Here is a 6,403-nt window from a genome sequence, read left to right on the forward strand (position 1 = left end):
CATAATAACTTAATAAAGGACATGGTGTACCCTTCAGTCTTAGCAGCAAAGAGAATTAGCACTAGCATCTCATCATGAAAAATGGCTTCAGCTCCTACCCTCCTATTACTGATTGATTTGGACTAACTTTAACAAAAGATCCCTGCATGGAAAAACCCTAACAGCTATATCCCTGGTTCTGACAACTTTCTACAGTTTTTTTATTTAAAAAACTAAATAAAATACCAGTTTATACCTGGAAAGTATTATTAATATTTTAAGGAAGGTGCAAAATGGTTCTCTCTAAAATCATAAGTCTTCCTTTAAAATGTTTCAAATGCAAGCCAGTGTGTTTGAATATTCATCTTATTTCATTTCAGATAAAGCTTCAGGAAAATTCTAAGCTTTGGTTGTTATAGCCACAATCCAGGCATAGCCTTACTTGGAGTAGATCCACTAAAATCATTAAGGCTTAAATTAGTCATTGACATTGGTATTGATATAAACAGCAATAGCATTCCCTGCCTTCTGGCATCTAGATTTTCCACTCACCTGTTCATTTTAATTGGCAGGTATGGCTACAGGGACTTTCATGAAAGTGCTTGCACTTCACAATATTCAATGAGCCAAACACCTACAAAGACTAGAGGTAAGGTTATCTCAGGTTGCCTTGACTTCCACAAAGCCAGGTTTGGAAGCTAAGGCTGATGCCTTAACAGATGTACTGCATGATCAATGACAAAACTGGCAATGACAAACTGGGCTTATTTAGGGCTTACCATCCATATGCATGTTCTTTTTCTAGGTCTATAAGACCCAAATCCGGATGGGAAGGATGGAGTGCCTGGGATCAATAAACATGCTCCACATTGTTCTAGATTTTCATTGATTCAATAAGCAGCTGAACCAGTCTAATGCTAGAGCAATCCTTGCCTGGCTTGGTCAAGGCCCATTTTGTCGCTTGTACAGCAAGAGCCCAGAAGGGTAAAAGGCAGATGTTCAAAATACAAAAAAGTAGCTGGTGAGGCTTTTCAGCCCACCTAGCTGACACACCTGTGGTGGAATAGGAACAGAGGATACTGGGCAACTCACCCTCTCCTCTCCTCTCCCCTCTCCACATACCAACGCACCCTCCTTTCTCCCTCTCCCACTTCTCTTAGAAAATCGCAGTTCTTAGCTCATAAGAGAAACTTTCCATGGTGTCTAGAAGGAGGTGGGGGAGGAATGATCCATGATAAGATCTTTTCCTCTAGGCTTATCACCTTCTCTGGACATGGAGGAGGACATCCACAGCATCCAGTGGGATCACAGCTGCTTAGGCTTGCTTCATCCATAGGATTGCTTTCCTAAATGAAAACTGAGTTTATTTTGGTGTCAGAGGTTTTATCTCTCTCTCTTTCTCTCTGCGTGTGCGTGCGTGCGCATTTGTAGTACAGTTGTTTCTTGTGGCAGGTATTTCCAAGCCCCAAGAAATGTTAGAAAGGAAACTGTGTCAGAACTGTTACAAAGGAAACCAGTCTCTTGCAAACTGCTTCTGCTTGCAGACTACTTACTTCTTTGCTCAGCTGTGTGAACCTGCCCACCTGCTCAGTGACTGCTTTGCCTTGTGACAGACAGCTTGGCCTATGCCACTAACAAACAGTCTTTGTTTTCTGTCTGCCTAGATCACGGGACCTCAAACTATGGCCCGCAGGCCGGATCCAGCCTGCCATGCCCATTTATCTGGCCCACCTCAGAGGTTTTGGACTCTCTCGGAGAAAACGATCTCCAAGCAAGCCAAACCTCTGAGCCGGCACAGGCATTCTCAGAAACTGAGCATAGAAGTGATGCATACCCAAATTGCAACAGCTCAACTGCGTGTGTGCTGGCTCCCCTCCCCCTATTGCACACATATACAGAGTGGGAATACGAAGAGGGAAACAGAAGAGAGGCAGAAGTGAAAGAGAGATGAAGACGGTGAAGACAAAGATGAAGAAACTAAAACAGACTTAAAAGTAAGTAAAATATAACTTTTTAAATCTATTTTTAATTATGCGAGCCCGGGGATTAGCCAGCTGCTGCCTCGCCCAACCCTGGGCAGCCAGCCACGTTGCCTTCTCCACTCGAGTGGGGGGGGCAGCCATGTGGCCTTCTTTGCCCAAGCAAGCAGCCGCGTCACCAGCCCGCACCCGCCACTCCCTTGCCAGCCCATGTCCGCCGCCACCGCCTTTCAACTGGCCCCCGGTTGAAAAAGTTTGAGGACCCCTGGCCTAGATACTGCAGTGCGTCCAGACCAGGCAATCGCAAGAACAATATATTGTTTCTTCTTCTTTTTTTTTTCCTGTCTACATCAGTAACTCCTTCTGCAATCTCAGTTCGGTAAGCTCTTGGTAGTGGTAGTGAAAGGCTTCAAATGTATTTAGAGTGCCAGGTTCTATTTAAAAATAAAAATCCCAGTATCCAAGAGTTCTTTAGAAGAAATTTAACAACAGCATGCTTCAAACCTATCTGTGTCTGCATTTCCTCTTCCTGCTTCTTTAATTTCTTTCAAAGACCACAAACCATTATAAAAAAAAAAGCAGATGGGAGATCATGTTTATATTAGTTTCATTGCTTCCCGTCTGACTCCAAGTCATGAGTTGTCCAGTATTTTCCAATACTGGGGCATGAAGAAAGGAGTAAACTGTCATATGATAATGGCATCATTGTCTGTTTCACCACATAGACTGAAGCAGCCGCAGTTCTGAAGGAGTGAGGAAACAGCCCCAGGGCCTGGGTCAAAATAAGTAAACCCAAAGCCTGGGATTCCCTAAAGTATTGGTGCTGGATCCCAGGGTGAAAGTCCCCAGGGTTGGCTCCAGCCATTTCACTGCCTCAGATGGAGAACAAGATGGGGCTTCCCCATTCTACTCTGCCCAGAGAAGCCAACCGATCTGGCATCTTGCTTTAACACTGGTAGTGGGATAGCAGGGGCTGTTCCAGTGGCCACTCCATTTGAGAGAAGTCGAGGAGCTTAGGGGACACAGCAGGATAGGCTGTATGGCACACACAGCTCTGTCCTCCAGCACCTTGCCACTCTTCTGTGTCCCACTGACCCCCTGCTCTGAGCCTGCTGCCTGAGGTCGCCACTTCACTTTGTGTTATGGTGGGCCTGGCCTGAAGTTTCCATCATTTATGTCTCAAAGTATAGGAAAACTTTGATAGATGGGCTAACTTGAAATAAAAAGGGCACTTACAAACCAATAGCCGCAGTGGGAAAGGAGAATGGAAGAAAGGCAATTAAAAAATTACTCAACCTGCAGTGTATCCCCACCATCACCACCACCACCAGGCCAATACCATTTCTGGAATCTGTTACTCCAGAGAAGTAGATAATGGAAAGAGTTACTTAAAGGGCAGTCTTTACTAGTCAGGTCTCCTGATGTTCCCAGCAGTACTTGGCCTGGCCTCAGGGCCCTGAGTCCTCCCATACATGGTCTCAATAGATGGCATATTCTTTCAGAATTCATCAGCCCCAACCTCCCTGCTGGCAGTATCCTTCTGAATGCCCACCCTCCAGTCATATTCCACAACCTCAGTCTTGGATCGGTGTCTGCAAACACTTCTCAGCAGTCCTCTCTCCCTCCTCCTCTTCCTTCTTCTTCATTGTCATTGTTTTCGTCTTCTGCAAGACAATGCCTATTCAGCTCTCCCATGGAATTCTTTTTCAGGGTGCTGTTACTTGGGCACCAAAGTTATAAATAGGTTACCACTTATACAGGTGCTTTGTACATACCATCACTCACAGCAACTTGGTGTTGATAGCTAGATGAGACAAGCAGTGTGGCTATCTTCCTGGGCAGATATTTGGCTCTCCCATCATCCCCTGCATGCGGGACCACTGCTGAACTCACAACCTAGTCATGCTGATATGGAGGCAATGATTCTATCCAGTAGTGCTTCCAGGTAGCTTACATGTTGCTGCCACCATCTGCATCATCTCAGGGGCTTGAATCAGGCACAAAGCAATCAGGGCAGCTGCATGCTCAAGGGATGCTACTCCCATCAGCCCTAGACAAAACAGCCAAAGGCAAGGGATTTTGGGGGTTGCAGTCCTACAACATCTGAAGGGCCACATGTTCCCCAGCTCTGCACTAAGTGTGGAGAGGCTATAAACACACTGGTAAAAGGAAAACATTCTGACGGAGCAACCTTTCTTCCTTTCACAGAGCCTGGTCTCTCGGGCCAGCTTGCCATGTAGACATTGGCATAGGTACCATTTTTAACTACCCCACAGGTGCTCCTTTATTGCTTGGAAGTGCTGGCTTAGTCATCCGTGTGGGTGAAACCCATGACTTCCTGGACTGAACGCATTTCCCTCCCCTTCTCCATAATGGTCTTTATAATGCCCATAATTCTCATGTCATGCTCTTGGCTTCAACTATAGCTTTGCCTGTGATTTCATGCTTATGAACCACAGGGTGGCATAAGAGGGTTTTCTTTGTTCCTGTTGCTTTACCCAAGAGGGTTTGATTGCAAGCACTAACTTCCTATGCCTCTCAGATCTGGCTGATGCACTCAGCCTCCCACAGGCTGCCAAGGTTTTTCACACATGTCCTGAGCAGCTCAGCCCTTCAGCATTTCTCACTGATGTTAATGGCTTATTCACATCTTGCCCTGAATAGAGGCCAAATATCTGTAGGACTCCCTCTTGCATCATTGTGTCTGTAAAGAGGCCTGGGCCCCACTGAATGATTCATAGTGAAATCATGGGCACTGTCACAGCAGATAGTAGAGCTGCACATCGCTAGCTCAAGAAACCCTGAGGGACAAGAAAACCTGACAATGGAGCATTTGCATGCATCTCACTCATCATTTCATTTCTAAGGATGACTCCACATTTAAGAAGTCCTTAAATAACCACCCTTTGCTGCCCCTTTGGCCTGAGAATGGGTGGGGATTCCATTACAGTTTGGTTCTCAGAAGCACTTGCCTACATATGCAAAGTTTGGAACAAAAAGAACTGGAGCTTGGACACATAACCAAATGTGACAGCAACTGAAACAGACAGCTTTATCCATCCAGGCCCAGGGCTTGGAGTGCTTTCCTTTTAAAGGCTGGGTTCAAATCCCTGAGCCATGGTAATGCTGAACTGAGGCTTCCATCTCTTTTTTTAACAAAAGGCTTCTCATCTTAAAGAGCTCCATGACAATCAGGTACATCCTGGTCCCTTCCATGCTGGTAATAGCTGCACCTATGGAATCTGGCTGGGGCAGACATGTGAGAATTTCATTTCAGTTTGTCTTGAAAAGAATGAACCAAAATGTGCAACGTTATTGAAAGTTAGAGTAGAAAGATCTTGAAATGTAAAGCTTTCGAATGAAACCCTCCCAGAATGCTGCTTGATGCCAGCTTTCTTCCATCAAAATCCACATTTTTGCAATGCTTCTGACAGACCCCTTGCCCCCAGTGTTCATATCTTAATGAAACTAAGCCTAAGTCTGTGCTGGACTGTGAGTTTGAGCAACTTTTATAGCAGTAAGATAATTGATGAGGATTCTCCTTGTCTTCACTTTTGAAGCTGCCCTATTCTTTAAAAAATTAGAGAAATCCTCATAGGTCAGCAGTTACGGCATGCATGCAGGAGTTCCGCCCATCACTGTAAAATCATCTCTCTGGCAGTCTGAAGCTTCTTCAGTTTCCCACAGTTCAGTAAAAGCACAAGGGGAGACATCATGGAAGTGTAGCTGTAACCCCAGTGAAATAATTGGTTCAGCCCAAAAGGGTGGAACTAAGAAAGAGCGGGGCGGTAAGAAATTCAAATAAAAAAGAGTGAGAAAGCTGAAGAGGCAGGATCTGCTGTTGCAACTAAGGCCCTTGCTAACTTGGTTTAGGAAAAATTCCTACATGTTTGTGTTGGGGGAGGGGGTGAATCCACATAATGAATTCATGTATATACAATAGAATTGGCATTTTATTCCAGGGTTTTGAGGATTCTCCACGTGCAGCTGACTCTTCTGTGTCCAGACCAATTTTGGATTCCTTTGTTTCAGTTGGATTCAAAAGGACAATTGAACTTTGCAGCTCTACAGCCAGTTTTATTTGTATTAGTGCTGTTGCCAGGGTTTGGGGGTGCATGGGTGCATGGGTTGTAGTATTTTGTTATCATTGTTATATATTATAATTGTTTGTGCTGTTTTGTTATAAAATTGTTGATAAGAAGAGGTTCATTTTGTATATTAGGTTGTGTTGCAATGCTCATCAGGAATCAAATAGCCCCATAGAATCTACCAATGTTACATAGACAGCCTGAGAGGTTGAAGAAGAATGGAAAGACAAATAATAGAAAGCAGACACTTTGCACTCTGGACCACCACCAAATTTTTGCCACTGTTCTTGTGGTGCCCCTCACTCATGATGCCCTTGAGTGACAATAGGTGTGGGGCATGTTGAAGGATACAAAATG

General features: G+C 44.8%; 1 long non-coding RNA gene across 1 annotated transcript; it reads left to right on the plus strand.

The window, feature by feature from the left end:
• The first annotated feature begins 1,768 nt into the window (after window positions 1–1,768).
• Window positions 1,769–6,159, plus strand: LOC123035464. The gene is made up of 2 exons (XR_006416958.1): window positions 1,769–1,973; window positions 5,921–6,159. It is a non-coding gene; the product is annotated as an uncharacterized LOC123035464 (long non-coding RNA).
• Window positions 6,160–6,403: the final 244 nt, after the last annotated feature.

The sequence above is a fragment of the Varanus komodoensis genome, unplaced genomic scaffold (genome assembly GCF_004798865.1).
Source record: "Varanus komodoensis strain SLA01 unplaced genomic scaffold, ASM479886v1 scaffold10, whole genome shotgun sequence".
NCBI lineage: Eukaryota > Metazoa > Chordata > Lepidosauria > Squamata > Varanidae > Varanus > Varanus komodoensis.